Source organism: Salvelinus alpinus, chromosome 23 (genome assembly GCF_045679555.1).
Source record: "Salvelinus alpinus chromosome 23, SLU_Salpinus.1, whole genome shotgun sequence".
NCBI lineage: Eukaryota > Metazoa > Chordata > Actinopteri > Salmoniformes > Salmonidae > Salvelinus > Salvelinus alpinus.
The window spans coordinates 49299077-49321581 of record NC_092108.1 but is presented as its reverse complement, the minus strand read 5'-3'; positions in this window follow the sequence as shown (position 1 = coordinate 49321581).

Here is a 22505-nt window from a genome sequence, read left to right as displayed (position 1 = left end):
AGACTTAGCCTGTTTGATTGCCTTGCGGAGAGAATAGCTACACTGTTTGTATTCGGTCATGCTTCCGGTCACCTTGCCCTGGTTAAAAGCAGTGGTTCGCGCTTTCATGCTCTACAACATTCGCAGAGTACGACCCTGCCTCACGCAGGAAGCGGCGCAGGTCCTAATCCAGGCACTTGTCATCTCCCGTCTGGATTACTGCAACTCGCTGTTGGCTGGGCTCCCTGCCTGTGCCATTAAACCCCTACAACTCATCCAGAACGCCGCAGCCCGTCTGGTGTTCAACTTTCCCAAGTTCTCTCACGTCACCCCGCTCCTCCGCTCTCTCCACTGGCTTCCAGTTGAAGCTCGCATCCGCTACAAGACCATGGTGCTTGCCTACGGAGCTGTGAGGGGAACGGCACCTCCGTACCTTCAGGCTCTGATCAGGCCCTACACCCAAACAAGGGCACTGCGTTCATCCACCTCTGGCCTGCTCGCCTCCCTACCTCTGAGGAAGTACAGTTCCCGCTCAGCCCAGTCAAAACTGTTCGCTGCTCTGGCACCCCAATGGTGGAACAAACTCCCTCACGACGCCAGGTCAGCGGAGTCAATCACCACCTTCCGGAGACACCTGAAACCCCACCTCTTTAAGGAATACCTAGGATAGGATAAAGTAATCCTTCTAACCCCCCCCCTTAAAAGAGTTAGATGCACTATTGTAAAGTGGTTGTTCCACTGGATATCATAAGGTGAATGCACCAATTTGTAAGTCGCTCTGGATAAGAGCGTCTGCTAAATGACTTAAATGTAAATGTAAAACAAAGTCATTACACAATTACAGACAGACAACATGAAAAACTACAGGTAATCTAACATTCACAAGAGTATAACAAAATCATAAAACAGCTCATTAAAAACATTGACAGTTCAGGGAATCAGCCTCAAAATACTTCATCAATGATCAATGAAAAATAAAAAAACTGGGTATCATAATGGCTGTCACGTCCTGACCATAGTTCTTATGTGTGTTGCTTGTTTTAGTGTTGGTCAGGACGTGAGCTGGGTGGGCATTCTATGTTGTTTGTCTAGTTTGTCTGTTTCTGTGTTCAGCCTAATATGGTTCTCAATCAGAGGCAGATGTTTTGTTTTGTCTCTGATTGGGAATCATATATAGGTGGCTTGTTTTGTGTTGGGGATTGTGGGTGGTTGTCTTCTGTCTTTGTGTTCTGCACCAGATAGGACTGTTTTCGGTTTTCACATTTCTTGTTTTGTTGTTTGTAGTGTTCTCATATATTCTTTATTAAATCATGTTGAACACTAGCCGCGCTGCGTTTTGGTCCTCTCCTTCATCCCAGGAAGAAAACCGTTACAATGGCATGCTAATACTTCAATAATTCCTTGCGATCTGAACGACAGCCTTTTTGCATTCCCCCAGTTGTCCAAATGTGTAATCCGTACCCTTGCCGAAAACATGGACAGTAATTGTTTGAGCACATTCCAAAATTTGAAAGACACATACACATACCATTCAACTCCTTTTTTTCTGTATTTACCACTTAGGTCAGATATGCTGGTCTGGAATCCCTTGGGAAACCTAACTGCCGGACCATCTAATGATGGGATTTATAAATATATTATCTTGGCTCCCGAAAGGACTGATCTCTTTAATATACAGTATAAGCAACTTTTGGAAAGCTCATATTTTGAGCTAGCCATTAAAAAAGTATGGTCCACAGATCTAACTGAATCTGAACAACCCTAAGGACCAGTGTCTCACTAGTGGGACAAATTCCGCTGAAACTGGGGGGCGCGCAATTCAAATAAATTATCATAAATATGATGGATTTTAAACATTTATGTACATATAAGTGTCTTATATCGGGCTGAAAGCTTCAATTCGTGTTAATCTAACTGCACTGTCCGATTTACATTAGATATTACAGCGACAACATGCCATGCGATTGTTTGAGGACGGCGCACCACATCAAAATATTTTTCCACCGGCACATGTTTCATACATTCACATATAACGATAAAATATTCACTTACTTTTTGAAAATCTTCCTCTGATTTGTCATCCAAAGGGTCCCAGCTATAACATGTAGTGTCATTTTGTTAGATAAAATCCTTCTTTATATCCCAAAAGGTCAGTTTAGTTGGCGCCATCGATTTGAGTAATCCACTCGTTCAACTTGCAGAGAAAGGAATCCGAAAATCTACCCCTAAACTTTGTTTCAACAAGTCAAAATACATTTCTATTTACTCCTCAGATACTCTAAAATGTAATCAAACTATAATATTTATTTCGGAAAGAAGTATGTTCAATAGAAAACCAATTGTTTTCAAGAGGCACGCAAATACGAATTTCCAAGACAGTGTCCCTCTACTAAAACTGTTATTTCTAATTCATTTTTGAAGTTATAGGCCTGAAACCTTGAACATAGACTGCTGGCACCCTGTGGAAGCTATAGGAATTGCATCCAGGGAGCTATTTTCAATATGACCTTTCTCTTGAATTTCTAAGAGGATGGTCTCTCATTTAGGATTTTATTGTGTTATATTCTCCTACATTATTTTAACATTTCTACAAACTTCAAAGTGTTTTCTTGCATATCCTGGCTTCAGGGCCTGAGCTACAGGCAGTTTACTTTGGGCACGTCATTCAGGCAGGAAGTGGAGAAAAGTGGCCAAGCCCTAAGAAGTTTTAATGGAACCGAAATTTTTTAAATATGACCTTGGCATCTCGTAATGCGAACCATAAATGTATACATTTTAAATTTGTTCACAGACTGTATTTAATACCAAGGAAAAGTTTTACGATGAAATTACCCCTAACTACCAACTGTTCCCTGTGTCCCCTAAATCAGGTAGGCACATTCCTTGATATGATGTGGGGGTGCCCTGCAGTTAAATGCTTCTAGGACAAAGTTACAAAATTAATTTCAAAGAGCATGACTGTAAATATTCGATGTTGTTGCGTCTGCTATGTTACTTAGCTCCTTGAATCTCTCAATCAGAGACGATTACTACTGACAGGCAGCATCGCCGCAAACAATATGTTGGCTTTTAGATGGCAATCACCTCACTCTCTCCCAATCCACCAGTGGATACAGTTACTTTCAGAAGTAATAGCATTAGAATTATCGACAGCAAATATTAATGGAACATTTGAGGCCTGGAAAAATATACTTGACTCTGTAAAAAATAATCTCAGCTAAACACATATAAATAAACAATCTATAAATCCCAACATATACATACATTATATATACAGGTATACTGTATACTGTAAAACCTATTTTCATATTTTGTACTCTCTTTGATTTCAGGCCCACAGCGAAGGGGTGGTATGGGGAAGATTTTTCTCTGGTCACCGGGAGGGGGAGCAGGAGGGTGGACCTAAGTACTTTTTGGAAATTATTGCCTGTCTGTGATTTGAAAAAAAGGAACATTTTTAAAGTTGTTCACAAAAGAAAACACAATGTCTGTTAACATTATAAATACTTAATAGAACTGCAATAAAGAACTCCGATATGCTCTGAATCTAGACAGAGAGCTGTATTGGTGTGTATTCTCCAAAAGTTGTTATTCTAGGGCAAATCGAAAAAAAATAATATTTAAATCCAGATTTCCTGGAGACATAATATTAAGTTATGCATATCCTTAGAGGGTGGACGGGGACCTGTTGGAGTGATCTTGACCTAATAGACAGATCACCTGCAGAGATGGAGCACCTTATGTACTCACCTATGTTTATACCTGGTTATCACTAGGTATGACCATGTTCAACATCTAAATTGCCTTTCATTTATGCTTAGTTGCAGTCAAAACAGTTCATAAACGTCTGTCAGTTGTCACGTGTGCTCCCTCTCCGGCCTCTAGGTCACCAGGCTGCTCATTATGGCGCACACCTGTCACCATCGTTACACACACCTGCGCGTCATCACTCACCTGGACTCCATCACTTCCTTGATTACCTGCCCTATATATGTCACTCCCTTTGGTTCCTTCCCCAGGCTGTTTCCCGTCTGTGCGTTGTTTGTGTTTCTTGTTATGTATTATGTTTCATTTATTTTTTGAAACACTCACTCCCTGAACTTGCTTCCTGACTCTCGGCGCACATCATTACATCAGTGGTATGAATATTTGGTAGAACTGAAGAAATGTACACATAGTGCCCTATTGGTATCAGACCTCAGGATAAGACCCAAGACGCAGACAGTTCGTGGTAACAAAAATGTATTACAAAAACAGGGGGCAGGCAAACTACAGGTCAAGGGCAGGCAGAGGTCAGTAATCCAGAGCAGAGTCCGAAAGGTACAGATCGGCAGGCAGGCTCAGAGTCAGGGCAGGCAGAGGTCAGTAATCCAGAGCAGAGTCCAAAAGGTACAGATCGGCAGGCAGGCTCAGGGTCAGGGCTGGCAGAGGTCAGTAATCCAGAGCAGAGTCCGAAAGGTACAGATCGGCAGGCAGGCTCAGGGAGACAGAGGGCTGTGAGACAGATCCTTGATCCATGAAACGTGGGATGTATACGGAGGGTGCGGGGCGACAGAAGACAAACAGCAGAGGGGCTAAGGATCTTGGAAATGGGGAAAGGGCAGATAAAACGGGGGGAAAGTTTGCGGGACTCTACCCGGAGGGGCAGATCCCGAGTAGACAGCTGGCTCCAGGTGGTGGGGTTGGCCGAGATGAGGCACCGAAGAGTCATCTCCAGGTCCTGATTGGCATGATCCTGATTGGCCATTGGATTGGGGATGAAACCCATGGGACAGGCTGGCCGACAACCCAATGAGTGTGCGGAACGCCTTCCAGAACCGGGATGAGAACTGAGGACCACGGTCGGAAACCATGTCCACCGGAAGTCCATGGATCCGGAAGACGTTCTGCACCATGAGCTGGGCCGTCTCCTTGGCTGAAGTTAGCTTGGGGAGGGGGATGAAATGGGCTGCTTTGGAAAACCTGTCCACCACCGTGAGGATAGTGGTGTTGCCATCAGGCGGAGGGAGACCAGTGACGAAGTCCAGGGATATATGTGAACAGGGATGGTGAGGGACAGGAAGAGGTTGAAGGAGGCCAGCCGGAGCTTGCCGAGGAGTCTTGTTCTGAGCACAGACAGTGCAGGCGGTGACGAACGCGAAGACGTCTGGAACCATGGTGGGCAACCAAAAGCTTTGTAGCATAAAGGCCAGGGTCCGACAGGAGACGCTGGAGGACTTGTCGGACGTGGAGAAAGTGTTCTTGAGACGAGTGGGAAAATACGAGGATGTTGTTGAGGAAGACGAACACAAACCGGTTCAACATATCCCAGAGAACATCATTAACCAGGGCCTGGAACACAGCAGGAGCATTGGTCAAACCGAATGGCATCACCAGGTATTCATAGTGTCCGCTAGCAGTGTTGAACTCTGTCTTCCACTTGTCACCTTCCCATATCCGTACCAGGTGGTAGGTGTTCCGCAGGTCTGACTTAAAACTTCTTATGGCTGTAATCCCGTTAGCGGGATGATATGACAACAGCCAGTGAAAGTGCAGGGCGCCAAATTCAAACAACAGAAATCTCATTATTAAAATTCCTCAAACATACATGTATCTTATACCATTTTTGTCACGATCTATCACAAGGATGACGCTGGAGAGACGAAGCAGGTACGGGGAGTAACATTTAATAAATAACGGACATGGAACGAGACATAAACAGCTTAGCAAACAGAAAAACAATCAATGCAGAAGCAGGGAACAGAGCTGGGGAACTGACACATATAGGGGAGGAAATGAACAGGTGATAAGAGAGTCCAGGTGAGTCCAATAACGCTGATGCGCGTGACAAGGAAAGGCAGGTGTACGTGATGGATGGCAGGAGTGAGTGATGCAAGGCATTCTGGCGCCCTCAAGCGCCAGGGGGAGGGGAAGAGCGGGAGCAGACGTGACAATTTTAAAGGTAATCTTGTTGTTAATCCCACCAAAGTGTCCGATTTCAAATAGGCTTTACAGCGAAAGCACCACAAACGATTATGTTAGGTCGCCGCAAAATCACAGAAAAACACAGCAATTTTTCCAGCCAAAGACAGGAGTCACAAAAAGCAGAAATAGAGATAAAATGAATCACTAACCTTTGATGATCTTCATCAGATGACACTCATAGGACTTCATGTTACACAATACATATGTTTTGTTTGATAAAGTTCATATTTATATCCAAAAACCTCAGTTTACATTGGCGCCATGTTCAGAAATGCCTCCAAAATATCCGGAGAAATTGCAGAGAGCCATGTCAAATAAGATAAATACTCATCATAAACTTTGATGAAAGATACATGTTTTACATAGAATTAAAGATACACTTGTTCTTAATGCAACCGCTGTGTCAGATTTCAAAAAGCTTTATGGCAAAAGCACAATATTCAATAATCTGAAAACAGCGTTCAGCCACAAAAGGAAGCCATACAGTTACCCGCCAAATTGTGCTGTCAACAAAACTCATAAATAGTATTATAAATCTTCACTTACCTTTGCTGATCTTCGTCGGAATGCACTCCCAGGACTCCCACTTCCACAAGAAATGTTTGTTTTGTTCGGTAATGTCCATCATTTATGTCCAAATAGCTATTTTTGTTAGCGTGTTTGGTAAAACAAACCTAAAGTCAGGAAGCGCGTTCACTAAAAGCAGACGAAATGTCAAAACGTTCCGTAACAGTCAGTAGAAACATGTCAAACGATGTATTGAATCAATCTTTAGAATGTTTTTAACATAAATCTTCAATAACGTTCCAATCGGAGAATTCAATTGCCTTCAGATGTGCGATGGAACAGAGCTCCCTCTCATGTGAACGCGCATGGTCAGAGCATGGTCACCTCATGGCAGACCTGACTCATTCCTGTCTCCTTCGGCCCCACTTTACAGTAGAGTCATCAGACAAGTTTCTACAGACTGTAGACATCTAGTGGAAGCCGTAGGAAGTGCAAACAGATCCATATCCCACTGTGTATTCAATAGGGGCTGGGTTGAAAATCGACCAACCTCAGATTTCCCACTTCCTGTTTGGATTTCTTCTCAAGTTTTTGCCTGCCATATGAGTTCTGTTATACTCACAGACGTCATTCAAACAGTTTTAGAAACTTCAGAGTGTTTTCTATCCAATACTAATAATAATATGCATATATTAGCAACTGGGACTGAGGAGCAGGCAGTTTACTATGGGCACCTCTGGGCACCTTTCATCCAAGCTACTCAATACTGCCCCTGCAGCCATAAGAAGTTAAAGAAGATAGTGGCCCCCTGGAGCGGATCGAAAGCCGAGGCGATGAGTGGTAGCGTGGAGCGGTTCCTAACCGTGATGTCATTGAGGCCCCGGTAGTCGATGCACAGGCGCAGAGTTTGTCCTTATTTTTCACAAATTAGAACCCTGCAACCGAGGGGGAGTCAGAAGGATGGATACCCCCTGCAGCCAGGGAGTCCTCGATGTACGTCTCCATAGCCTTGGTCTCCGTATCCGACAGTGAATACAGTCGTCCCCGGGGTGATGTAGTGCCCAGCAGAAGGTCGATCCCGCAGTGATAAGGTCGATGCCGAGGAAGCGAAGTGACCCAGGCCTTGCTGAAAACCTCCCGGAGACTCCGCAGGAACGGCGGAGAGGTCCGAGGCTTCTTCCAAGCCCACAGGAAGACGTCCCGGGGCAGGCTGCGCCGACTTCAGGCAATGGGCGTGGCAGAACGGGCTCCAGCCCACGATAGTACCAGCAGTCCAGTTGATAAGGGGATTGTGGCGCTGGAGCCAAGAAAACCCCAATACCACAGGAACCTGAGGAGATTTGATGAGCATAAACTATATAAACTCACTGTGGTTCCCGGACACATGCAGGTGGATAGGAGTAGTTTTATGGGTAACCCTGCCTATAGAGCGCCCATCCAGTACTCTAACGTCCAGGGGACTGGTGTGGCGTCCATGAAACTCTTGTCAGCCCCAGAGTCAATGAGAACCCGGAGAGATTTAGACTGGTCACCTCACAGCAGGATGGCATGGAGAGGGGTTTGTGTAAGGGGAGAAGAAAAACTCCTTATGGCCCACCAGAGTATTCATACCTACTGATGAGCCTGGTCTCTTTAAAGGACAGGTAGACACATAATGACCGGCAGTTCCGCAATACAGACAACTCTGGGTGTTAAGTCTATATAAGCGTACGGCTGGAGGCTCTGAAAAAAGTGAGTCGGCAGACCTCCGAGACTCTCGGGGTAAGCTCAGATTCTCGGGGACGTAGACGCCAGGGATTTCCAGAGTTCCTCGGAGGCAATGTGGAATCCTTGGGCAAACGATTGGGAATGAAATCAGACCTCCTCTCCCTCCTACGTTCCTGTAACTGCCCATCGAGCCGGACGGTCAAGGCGATGAGAGAATCGAGATCCATAGGCAGCTCCAGGGCTGCGAGCTCATCCTTAACCTCCTCCGATAATCTATGAAGGAATATGTTGAACAGGGATTCCGGGTTCCAGGCACTCTCGGCAGCCAACATGCGGAAATCAACTGCATAGTCCGCCACACTGCGGCAGTCTTGGCGAAGCTGGAGTAACTTCAGTGCATCCTCTCTCCCGGACAACGGAGAATCAAAAACCTTTGTCACCTCAGCCACAAACTCCTCCAGGCTGAAACACACGGCAGATTGTTGTTCCCACACTGCAGTAGCCCAGGCGAGAGCCCTCCCGGACATTAGCGTTATGAGATACGAGGGGAAGGACGAGGGCTGCAGCTCGAAGATGATCGAACACTGGGAGAGAAACGCCTGACAGGTCCCTGACCATCCAGCGAAGCGTTCCGGAGGAGGTAAGCAGGGTTCTAGGGAAGCCGGGGTGGCCTGGAGAGACGCACTGCTGGCAGTGGTGTTACTGGGGGGCTGGGAGGCTACTGTCGTGGCCGGCGGCCTCACAGATAATCAGCGGAATTGCTCCAGCAATGTATTCAAGGCACAATCATGGCATTCTGCCAAGGCCTGGAATCCGTTCATAAGACCTCAGAGTAACTCCTCGTGTCTCCCAATGGTGGCTCCTTGGGAGGAGATGGCGTTGCGGAGCTGGTCTGAGTCTGCTGGGTCAGTCATGGCCAGTTCGTACTATCAGACCTCAGACCCAGATGCAGACAGTTCGAAGTAACAAAAGTTCATTACAAAAACAGGGGGCAGGCAAATGTCAGGTCAAGAGCAGGCAGAGGTCAGTAATCCAGAGCAGAGTCCGAAAGCTACAGAACGGCAGGCAGGCTCAGGGTCAGGGCAGGCAGAGGTCAGTAATCCAGGGCAGTGTCACAAGGTACAGAACGGCAGACAGCTTCACGGTCAGGGCAGGCAGAATGGTCGAAACCGGGAAATCTAGAAAACAGGGACTAGAGAGAAAAACAGGAGTATGGGAAAGAAGCTGGTAGGCTTGATGAGACAAGATGAACTGACAACAGACAAACAAAAAACTCAGTATAAATGCACAGGCGATAATGGGGAAAATGGGCAACACTTGAAGGGGGGTGGAGACAAGCACAAGACAGGTGAAACGGATCAGGGTCACAATTGGTGTATATTCTCTCCCAAATAAGTTATTTCTACAGGAAATGTTTTATAAATATCAGAATTCCTATAATATTCTCCAAAATTCTGTATGTGCAACCTATTATGGTATTTGGGTTGCTATAACATTTGATTTGAAGTGACTTTTGAGGAGTTGGGCATGCTTTTTTAAGCATCCTGCCATAGGCCCTTCCACTCCCATTGCTTCACTAGGAGCAATGCTAATGCTGGCTGTGGGGTAAGTAGATAAATAAAACTAAGTCATATTTTTGGTCATTGTGTAACGACTGTTCTCCTCCTCGTCTGAGGAGGAGCATGGATCGGACCAAAACGCAGCTTGTGTGGAATACATGATGAATTTATTTAGACGAACACGAAACACACTTGATAAATTACAAAATAACAAAACGACGTAGACCGACCTGAACATGAGAACTTACAGAACACGAAGAACGCACGAACAGACTAGACAAACGAAACAGTCCCGTGTGGTACATACACTGACACGGAAGACAATCACCCACAAACAAACGGTGTGAACAGCCTACCTTGATATGGTTCTCAATCAGAGGAAATGTCAAACACCTGCCCCTGATTGAGAACCATATAAGGCTAATTAACCAATGAACCTAAACAAGAAACAAATAACATAGACTGCCCACCCAGCTCACGTCCTGACCAACTAAACAAAGCTAAACAAAGGAAAAACAGGTCAGGAACGTGACACATTGACTCTCAGGATCAATGGATAAATTAAGTGTATTTCAAATTCTGGTGTACTGCAGTCATTTTTTACCACAGAAATAGGATCACTTTTTAGCTTTAGCTGTTTTTATGTGGATACTTATGTGGATTGTACTTTGGCAAAAAAAGCTGCACATTATTTAAGGGAAACATTTAGATTTTAGTTTTACAGAATATGTCAATTAACTGTACTTAAGTCTGTTTTTTTTTAGGTAACATAATTTACATGTCTAATGATGTTTTGATAAGAATTAAGTTTATATTTTGCTATGATTGTTGCTTTCTCGAATAGTTTCTTCTTGGGGTCAAAATGACCCCAGTTGGTAATCCATGTATGTGAAATACTGTATGTTGATAGTATGAGGGTTAATGCCTGCAGTGTGAACAAGGCATAATTAATAGGCTAATGTAATAGGTTATTGTCATCAGTGCTTAGTTACAGAATGTGTAAGAAAAGGCCCCGTGAAGGTGCTTCAACTCCGTTTTGACCTTGGCGAGCATAGTGCTGCAGGTCTAGGCAGTATAAGCATGTGCTAAATTATGGATGATGTAGATTTGCATATGAAAAGTGCTGATATTTGGAAAAGTGCTGATGTAATGCAGTTTACACTGTGGTGCCATGTGGTGTCTAGACTAGAGAATGACTTACCTGGTTAAATAAAGGCAAAATAAATACATACTGCTGGAAAATAATGTGAGAGATAAAAGAGACAGATTCATACACAAGGAGAAAAAGGCAGGTAGGATGACCCTATCTTTCCAATGAATGACTAGTAGAACAGAATTGACAGTACACAACATTTTGGGTTTGCATTTTGATTTTACACCCTGAAAATGTTGATATGACAATATGTATTGACAGTGGTGGCGGTCCAATTCTCTACCTTACAGTGAAGTCATAGCTATACTGAACAGAACACTTGATTTGTCTGCCCTTTATGGCAATATCCCTTTCTTCAAAAACGTTCTGAACAATGTTTACAGGTAAGAGTGCACCTGATTTAGACATGGTCACCTAGTCTAGTGCTCTGTGGTCCCATTTCAGCACCATGTCGCTGTCCTCAAGTGCTGCACATTCTCTATTGGGCTCAAACAATTTCAGCATAGTGGTGCTGTATGTCAATGCATGGACTCGTGCTGAACGGTGTTACGATACTGATGGTTTGCAAGGTTGTGGCTAGATTTGGGTTCCCGAGTGGCGCAGCGGTCTAAGGCACTGCATCTCAGTGCTAGAGGCGTCACTACAGACCCTGGTTAGATTCCAGGCTGTATCACAACCGGCCATGATTGGGAGTCCCATAGGGCGGCGAACAATTGGCCCAGCGTCGTCCGGGTTTGGCCGTCATTGTAAATAAGAATCTGTTCTTAAATGACTTACCTAGTCAAATAAAGGTTAAATAAATGGAGTACAACTCTATCTAGTTGTCGCGTCAGGGGTTTAACAGCTGTTGACAACTGTAGCATTTTAGCCAAGCCTAACCCTTTTCCTAACCTTAACCTCATTCTTGTAACCTGCTACATGAATTCTCTTAACCTGCTGCGTTAACTCTCCTAATCAGCTGCGTTAGTTCTCCTAACCTGCTACATGTAGTCATTTCTGTCCTTAGCTGGGTTAGGCTTAGCTAAAAAATTACAGTTGTCAACAAACCATCAGTATCATCACAGCTCCAGTCATACACACACACCTGATACCAACTTTATTTAATTGTCTACAATATGTTTGCTCTGTGTCTGCTACGTGTTCTCACTCAGATGTAGGCCAAGGTGTCCGAAATGTCTATATTTTTTGACTCTCCTAAATAAAGGATGTTTTCACTTCATGAGTGAGAGCTGCACTTGTTCTCTCCAGACACGGTCACAAAAATAGATTTTGAAAGACTGTACAAGGACACAGTCATAAGAAATAACTTTCATTTGGCAAACTTAGGCCTAGATTCAATCCAGACTGCACGTAGTGTACGTACACTAATACTAAAAAAAATGTGCCTAAACTCTCGGTAAGAAGAATGTCAGCAACTCCAGTTCCAGCTATGATGTTTAATTACATATTATTTGTTCATGAGCAAAGATATTTGGTTTCTGGTAGTACAGAATTAAGATGATTTTGTAAAATATCAGGTTATCAACAATAGTACAATATTACAATGAAGTAACATAACTGCTAGAGTACAATAATATGTCACATTAACAATGACAGTTATAATTGAGTCAGTGAATCACATAGGGAAACCATAACTGGAAAGCTCCACAAGGGGGCAGGGCAGAGCTATAACTAAACAGGCCAAATGGCTTTCAGCGTGGAGCTGACAGCAACTTCAAACGATGAGGAAGGAGGCAGTCATGTGGTGCTTTCAAGGCAACTCGGAAAATCTGAACTTTTTTTGGTGTAGAGCGTCCTATTAGTTGATTATGATATCTCCCAAGTGAGAAACTCGGAGCTCATCTTTCTACGAGTTTCCATGTCAAAAATGTCTGAGTTTTCCAAGTTCCGATTAGTCTTGAACGCGGAATTAGCAATAGAAGCCAGCAATTCTCCATCTCCATATTCGCATAAGTTATAAAGAACTAATGGAGGAATGTACATAAGCACATGGACACAATAGGATACAATAAAGGTTATGAAAAATACCTTGCGGTAAAATACGTGTCCGCGGTTATAACAAGAGTCCTGTATACTATTGAAAAGGTGCACCATTAAAAATGCATTGTTTATTTAAGCAAGGTTAGAAGATTAACGTTTCAGCCTCCAATGGCCTTTATCAGAATAATCACAAAAAGATAATAGACAAGTTCATATAGGGCACGGGAAAGACAATTAGGGAGAAAACTCTTCAACTGGTGGTGCTAATGAGAGAGGGTGTGGTAGACTATATAGGTTGGTCCTCAGGAAGAGGGGCACTGTGGTCAATGTCTCCACTTAATGATGATTTACATATTCACTATACATATGCGCAATTGGGCATAAGGCCACCACTGAAATCAATTAGCGAACGTAGGTTACGAGTTTAACTTGTGTGCTAAAGTAGAAAACTTTATGCAATATACAACAAGGAAATATTTGTCACGTGTGCCTATGGTTCTATATAGTCCTTTTTCTTTATTCCCTCGTGTGCTTTAAATATTTATCCTATTGTGTGCTTTGTTTTGGTGGATTTATTATTTACTTATTTGAGTGACTTCGGGACCGGATGAGTGTGACCCTGCTCGGGATGAAGAGCCGAATGACGTGTGAGTGCGTACCAAGGGTTTCCAGTATAATGACGTTACTGATCAAGCTTTCTCCACCCTCTCCAGACATGACCTGCCACGGCCCGACGGCAGAGGCCGCGACTATCGCGTCGGAAACCCACGATGCCGATGCTGAAGCAACTAACGCTCCATGCCAAACAACTATGGACTCTAAAGTGTATGTGGTGTGAGTATGCCTGGGCCTGTCCTTGTGTTTTATTCTGTGTTGCTTTCATACTATAACCCCCTTTAAATATTAAGAAAAAATAAAGATATTAAAGAACCGTTAACATTGACAGTCTGCCTCCTGCCTGTGTCTGTGGTATTGGGATTGAAATAACTTTGGTTTTGGACATATGCATTATGATAAGGTGCTTACTGTTGCGTGAACGCACACATATATACATGTATTATTGGTTAGGAAACAACAAAAGCCAAAGGTGCGCCAGGGGGAAAATGTGCTGATGCATACAACAAGTTCGTGCAGGTTCTGTATGAATATGCAAATGTACTCATGCACAGAACAGGTGAGGGATTTAGCACCCAAAACGGCACGGAACGACAGAGAATATTGTACATCCTCATTATAGTGCAATTGACATTTATAGGCAATTTCCAATTGAGCCGACATATGCAGCGTTTACCGTGAATGTGGTCTTGGCGAAAGCAGTAAAACGTGCATAGCGAACCAACCATGATCAGATTGAATTTGGCCTTTAGACGTTCCCTAGTGAAAGGACTTTCCACCCAGTTTCATTTGTTGTACTGACCCCTCAGAGATGGACTGCTACCCACCACCTTGAGAGAGATTTATGCTTAGGTCTGCAGAGGGACAGATGGCCCTGGGAGGATCACCATTGACAGAGTGTGAGAGGGGGACAGAGAGAGGGGGGGGGGGGTAGAGAGAGAGACAGGGAGAAAAAGAGGGAGAAGGGTGGGGGAGAACGGGAGGGGGAGTAGGGCTATTTTTTGTCAAGCTCCATGTCCAACACAGACTGACCTCTACATTGGCCGGAATCTGCCCTGACGTCAGCACCAGCTTGGGTTGCCAGATTCCAGACGTTGCCCACGACCTTTGCCGGCCGCCCACTCTGGCCAAAGCACGGTGCCAACTGAGCTGATTGAATATTATTTGATTACTCTGAAATCTGACGGCATCAAGAGATTAGAGCCAGCTCAGAGGGTCAGCTCAGAGTATTTACCTCGAAATACAGCTCACAGACATTTTAGTTTTCAGGAAGACCAAAACATACACAGACGTAATAATGGTATGATGCTTTTGCACATGGTCCAAAGGTGAGTGATAGCTATAGTGGATAGGACTATTCACATCAAAAATGTGAATGGTGATTGGTCCTACCAACTATGGCTATACAGATGTAGGATCTTAATTTGAGCCAGTTTGCTACAGCTTGCTACAGCAGGAAAATAATCCTGCAGCAACAGGAAATGTGAATTTTGTGAATTATAATTAATGGTCATTTTTTGTATGGGTTGATACATTTCTCGTTAGGGCAAATCAAGTCTAACATTTTAAAGTGGAAATTACAAACTTTAGAAGCCTTTTTAAACCTTGAATACACTTCAAGTTTGCATTTCCTGATGAGTGATCTAATGAAGTTCCTACATATGTACTGACCAACTAAAGCCCACTATTCTTAATTTTTTTGTGATCAACATTTCATAAAAGCCCACTATTCCTGATTGATTGATTAGTGTATGAAGAGAGTTATCACATCTGTTTTCTATGAGTTTTAATCAGTTACTAATCAATCTGTCATGACAGCCATAGCGCTACACAAGTAGCTGATTTGGTTCTGGGTGCTGAGACTAGTCACTAATTGAAAGGCAAGGAAGGGAACTGGTAGACAATGTGGCTCTCAAAAAACATTGTATTTGGAACAAAACACTCACCATACCCTAAACCTCACCTCCTGGAGGGCAAACTACCTGCCCTCCAGGACACCTACACCACCCGATGTCACAGGAAGGCCATAAAGATCATCAAGGACAACAATCACCCGAGCCACTGCCTGTTCACCCCACTATCATCCAGAAGGCGAGGTCAGTACAGGTGCATCAAAGCAGGGACCAAGAGACTGAAAAACAGCTTCTATCTCAAGGCCATCAGACTGTTAAACAGCCACCACTAACATTGAGTGGCTGCTGCCAACATACTGACTCAACTCCAGCTCACTTTAATAATGGATATTGATGGAAATTGATAAAAAATGTATCACTAGCCACTTTAAACAATGCCACTTAATATATAATGTATATGCATATACTGTAATCTATATCATCTACTGCATCTTGCCATCTTTATGTAATACATGTATCACTAGCCACTTTAAACTATGCCACTTTTATGTTTAAAAACCCTACTTTACTTATCTCATATGTATATACTGTACTCGATACCATCTACTGCATCTTGCCTATGCCGTTCTGTACCATCACTCATTCATATATCTTTATGTACATATTCTTTATCCCTTTACACTTGTGTGTATAAGGTAGTAGTTGTGGAATTGTTAGGTTAGATTACTCGTTGGTTATTACTGCATTGTCGGAACTAGAAGCACAAGCATTTCACTACACTCGCATTAACATCTGCTAACCATGTGTATGTGACAAATACAATTTGATTTGATTTGATTCATACAGTCAATATTTGTCAACATGAAGAGGGAAAATAGGATGTCACATATCTCAGGATATTGAATGAGTCCATATCCGGCCATAGGAAATGTCCATGTGTGGTATTCGGAGTAATCCCAATATCCTATATGTCTAAAAGACACATTTGTATTCAGAAATGGTCAGGATATGGTGCATATCCACAAAACAGAAAATATGTATTGGAAATGGTCTGTATTCTGTAGAATATCAAAAACGTGTCATGTAAAGATGTCCCCTGATATGGACTCAGTGCATGGTTATAGCATAAAGTTAACAGATGGCACAAGCTTTTATGAAACTGACAGTTTTAGGCAGACGATTTAATCTTTGACACATCCAGCTTGTTGGTTGGCTTTCAGCATGTGAAATTACTGTATGGAATGAAAGGAAATGTTCCATGTCAATGCAGAAAGTAAACTCAAGTTGAATCCTCACATGAAATCTGATGGGTAAGTGGTATTTTCCCACAGGCTAGGTACAGTTATGAATATAACTACTGTTCCCCGAATCGATTGCTCAGTTTGGCATAGCGGTCATCTCTAGGAAGGGTCTTGGTGGTTCCAAACTCCTTCCATTTAAGAATGATGGAGGCCACTGTGTTCTTGGGTGTTCTTGATGACTCGGCACAAACCTTTCTCGGATCTCTATTGTCAATTCCTTCCTCCTAATGGGCTGGTTTTTGTATTGACATGCACTGTCAACTGTGGGACCTTATATAGTCAGGTGTGTGACTTTCCAAATCATGTCCAATCAATTGAATTTCTAAAAACATGTTCTCTCTGTCATTATGGGGTATTGTGTGTAGATTGAGGAACAAAATGTATTTAATCCATTTTGGAATAAGGCTGTAACGAGCAAAATGTGGAAAAAGGTAAGGGGTCTGAATACTTTTCCAAATGCACTGTATATACATGTATACAGTGTCACAGGTGGGCTTGAACCCTGGTTTCCAGCTCTGATTTATAAGTTGGAAGAGTCCGACTCACCTTTGCTACAACAGCACAACTACGTATGTATACAACCCTCTCGTAGAGAGCGCACGCGCTGACTGTATCGTCGTAATCACGTTCGAGGGTAAACCCCTAGCCCTCAAATTAAACTTTTCAGGGGCCGAATCCACAGATCCCATATCTGCGGTCGTGGGTGCCAAACTCTCCTGTGTGCCTGGGACAATAGATCCCGAAAACACGGAACCCTCCACGGATCCCTGCCTGACAAGCGGTTGATATCAGGGAACCAACGAAGAGTCGCCAGACTCAACAGCAGACCATCCTGACAGACCCTCTCCACGGTGGCCTGAATCAGATACGCCAAAGCATCCATTCTCAACGGAGCGCATAGATCCCTCATTGAGAAGTACAGACAACAATGTGCGTTTTCTCGCGATGCGTAAAGATCTGTTGGCTCTGCCGATAAACCCACCCCATAGAGATATGAGCCCCCTTGAAAGTAGATCCGCACCCACGTTGAGAGATCTGGGACGATACGTCACCCTGAGCAACAGGAAATGTGCACTGCTCCATACAAGCAGATAACGGCCAGGTTTTGGAGAGAGAGAGACCACGTCCCCCCCGCCTGTTGATGTACTCCACTGCCATCCTGTTGTCGAACCTCACCAACACATGCTGGCTCTCCAACATCGGAAGGAAATGCCTCAGTGCTAGCAAAACAATCAGTAGCTCTAGATTAATGATATGCAGTGCCCTTTACGCTGTTGACCAAATCCCTCTTTTCGAATAGCCCACATACAGCGCTCCCCTCCTAGTAAGGATGTGTCTGTTGTGATCACCTTGTGGGACACTACCCGGCTCATGAGAACCCCCTGCAACAGCAGTCGTGGGTCCCTTAGGCACGACAGATACTTTGAGCCACCGATGGCAGTCACAAGATGCGTCCAGATGCGTAGCAATCACCTAGCATTGAAACAGACGCATCAACAGAAGTCCCAGAGGCACCACAGCTATCATAGAGGCCATCGGACCCAATAACCGCAGGCTCAAGTGAAAAGGCACAGAGTGTCTCAGCTGGAACCGTACTAGACAGAGCTGGAATGCGACCATCACAACAACGCATGATTCAAACCTGTGTCCAGAACAAGACCCAGAAACTGAATGCGCTGAGCCGGAGTCAAACAACTTTTCTTGTGATTCACTATGAACCCCAGAGACTGAATATGGGAAACCATTGTGGCAGTGTAGAGTTACACCTGTTCCCTTGACTCCTCTATGATCAGCCAATCATCAAGATAGGCCAATACTCTGATTCCCTGGCACCCCACCGTTGCTGAAGCTGCCTCCACCACCATAGAAAAGGTGCGTGGGATAGGGAGAGCCCGAAAGGCAGGACCAAACACTTGCAAACGTTGAGGTGCTTGTACACAAGTCCAGGATGGGATGCAACGTTCCTTCACTCTTGGGAACTAAGAAGTACCGGTTGTATCAATCGCTCTGTACTTCTAACACGTGGGACCACCCAAATAGCCTACTTTAGAAGGAGAGTGGAAATCTCCTCTCTCTCCTCTCTCGCCCGCCGCTGGATGGAGCATGCTGCCAGTCTCCCATACTTTATCTCTTAAAGGGGCAGAGTGCCACCCTAAGGACTGGGACATTGAAGGATTTTAGTAGGAAAAGGGCCTGTAGAGCAGCGTCCTGTTTTTGTTTCTCCTCGCCTGTAAGGACTCCATAGCCGAGCCAAACAACTTTGTTGGCAAAACTGGCTCATCCAAATACAGCCGCCTGTTCCTCTCAGGAATTCGGGACAACGTCAACCAGAAGTGACACTGAGCCACCACTGTCACCCCCATACTTTCCCCCACAGCCAGGATAGTACCGCCGGGACAGATGCAGCACAAAATCAGCCGCAGCCCAGATTTTGTCGAGAAGCTCTGAAACCGGCTTCCCGCCTCCACGTCTTATTCAGCTCCTGCAGCAGATTGAAATGATACATCTGCAGCATTGTGATCACACTCAATGACCGGGTTGCCACACCCTCAGCCTGTTACACTTTGTCCAGCTGATCTGCAGAGAACCAGCACTGTTTATTCAGAAGCACCATGCTAGGAGTAACTCGTCAGCTTTCCATCTATTGGTGATGTGGAAACGACCTCGGCCCCCTCCTTAACTCTCTACATTCATGAACTCGCGATAATCTGGTAGCACCAGCCTGGCTGGATGAGGGGAATCCCAGGTTGCCTTTAGCTCATTTGCAAAGATCTTTAAACAAGAGTAAACAACGCTTCACAGCTGGTGGAGAAGACGGCTAATCCACCCCCGGGTGATCTGCCCCCCTACAACACAACTCTCCCCCGTCGAATCCAAAGCCAGTTCACACTCTGAAAACCCTCCAGAGCCAACCAGGACTAGTATATCATCCCCACAATCCGGACTCGGCTGGTTAGCCTTTTTGAACTTACTCTTACCACTGGCCATCTTACTCAAGCAAGGAAGCGCTGGCTACACAAGCAAAGCAGAAAGTCGCATTTAGCAAACACAAAACCCGACACCTGTCACGTTCCTGACCTGTTTTCTCTTGTTTTGTATGTTAGCACCCAGCCCCAGCCCAAGCCTTGTTGTGAACATATATTTTTCTCTTGTTGGATTTTCCAGAGGTTCTCTGGTTTTGTTCTTTTGTTTTTTGGATTAGTCTTTTAAGGTTTGTTTTTCCCTTGCTGTTTTTAGGAGGTATTCATGATTTTAATGGCAAACCAACAAACACTACAAAATTAACAAAACAACAAACGTGACTAACCTGCAACAGTCCTGTGTGGCCCAAACGCTGACACAGGAAACAAACACCCACAAAACACCAGTGAAACCCTGGCTGCCTTAGTATGACTCTCAATCAGAGACAAACGATACACACCTGTCTCTAATTGAGAATCATACCAGGCCGAACACAAAACCCAACATAGAAATACAAAACATAGACTGCCCACCCAACACTCACGCCCTGACCAATAAAGACATACAAAACAAGAGAAAACAGGTCAGGAACGTGACATAACCAAACCAGGACCAAGCGGATTGGAGAAGGACGGCAAGAACCAAAGCAATGGAGAGAAGAGGAATGGACTTGGGAGGAGATCCTAGACGGTAAAGGACCCTGGGCACAGCCAGTGGAGTGTCGCCGCCCCAAAGCGGAGCTGGAGGCAGCGAAAGCGGAGAGGCGGCATTATGAGGTGCTAGCAAGGCAGAGCGGCTGGAAGCCCGAGAGGCTCACCCAAAAATGTATTGGGGGGGGCCTAAAGGGGTGTGTAGCTGGGTCAAGTAGGAGACTTGAGCCAACTTCCCCTGCTGACCAGAAGGAGCCAAGGATGGAACCAGAGCCAGTGAGGGCAGTATTGGAGGTGAGCGAAATAGAGACTGTAAAGGATCTAATGGGGAAATTGAAGGAGAGAGAAATGAGGGATTTGTTGGTTTGGTGCATGAGGCACGACATCTGCCCGACGGAACATGTCGGGGATTTGATGTCACCTGAGTCACGTCTCCATACTCGTCCTGAGGTGCGGGCTAGCCGTCTGGTGAAGACTGTGCCAGCCTCACGCACCAGGCCTCCTGTGCGCCTTCCTAGCCCTGCACGTCCTGTGCCAGCTCAGCGCACCAGCTCTCCTGTGGCACCCCCATGCACCAGCTCTCCGGGGCTGGCGCCACGTACCAGGTCTCCAGTTCCAGTACCCCGCACTCGCCTTGAGGTGCGTGCCCTCAGCCCGGTACCACCAGTGCCGGTATCACGCACCAGGCCTATAGTGCGCCTCGAGAGTCCAGTGTGCTCTGTTCCTGTTCCCTGCACTAGCCTTGAAGTGCGTGTCTCCAGTCCAGTACCACCAGTGCCTACACCACGCACCAGGCTTCCAGTGCATCTCCAGAGCCCTGTTCCTCCTCCCCGCACTCGCCCTGAGGTGCGTGCCCTCAGCCCGGTACCTCCAGTTCCGGCACCACGCATCAGGCCTATTGTGTGTCTCAGCCGGCCAGAGTCTGCCGTCTGCCCAGCGGTGCCTGAACTGCCCGTCTGCCCAGCGGTGCCTGAACTGCCCGGCTGCCCAACGCCGTTTGAGCCATCTGTCTGCCCAGCGCCGTCTGAGCCATCCGTCTGCCCAACGCCGTCTGAGCCATCCGTCTGCCCAACGCCGTCTGAGCCATCCGTCTGCCCAACGCCGTCTGAGCCATCCGTCTGCCCAACGCCGTCTGAGCCATCTGTCTGCCCAACGCCGTCTGAGCCATCTGTCTGCCCAACGCCGTCTGAGCCATCCGTCTGCCCAGCGCCGTCTGAGCCATCCGTCTGCCCAGCGCCGTCTGAGCCATCCGTCTGCCAAGCGCCATCTGAGCCATCCGTCTGCCACGAGCCATTAGAGCCGCCCGTCTGTCCCGAGCCGTTAGAGCCGTCCGTCTGTCCCGAGCCGTTAGAGCCGTCCGTCAGTCAGGAGCCGCTAGAGCCGTCCGTCAGTCAGGAGCCGCCAGAGACGCCCTCCAGTCATGAGCTGCCCTCCAGTCATGAGCTGCCCTCCAGTCATGAGCTGCCCTCCAGTCATGAGCTGCCCTCCAGTCATGAGCTGCCCTCCAGTCATGAGCTGCCCTCCAGTCATGAGCTGCCCTACAGTCATGAGCTGCCCTACAGTCATGAGCTGCCACACAGTCATGAGCTGCCACTCAGTCCGGAGCTGCCACTCAGTCCGGAGCTGCCCCTTATCCCGGAGCTGCTGCCCCTTATCCCGGAGCTGCTGCCCCTTATCCCGGAGCTGCTGCCCCTTATCCCGGAGCTGCTGCCCCTTATCCCGGAGCTGCTGCCCCTTATCCCGGTGCTGGCCCTTATCCCGATGCTGCCCCTTCATTTAGGTGGGTTGAGTTGGAGGGTGGTCATTGGGAGGGGGATACGGAAGCGGGGAGTGACTATGGTGGGGTGGGGACCTCGCCCAGAGCCTGAGCCACCACCGTGGTCAGATGCCCACCCAGACCCTCCCCTAGACTTTGTGCTGGTGCGCCCGGAGTTCGCACCTTAAGGGGGGGGTTATGTCACGTTCCTGACCTGTTTTCTCTTGTTTTGTATGTTAGCACCCAGCCCCAGCCCAAGCCTTGTTGTGAACATATATTTTTCTCTTGTTGGATTTTCCAGAGGTTCTCTGGTTTTGTTCTTTTGTTTTTTGGATTAGTCTTTTAAGGTTTGTTTTTCCCTTGCTGTTTTTACCACTTTGTGGATTTCTTTGTATTTTGGAAGATATCTATTTTTTATTAAACCACCATCTCTAGTACTGCTGTGTCTGCCTCATCTTCTGGGTTCTGCCGATTTAGTGACTGTTTCTCGCACCGGGTCCTGACAACACCAAGACCCAAA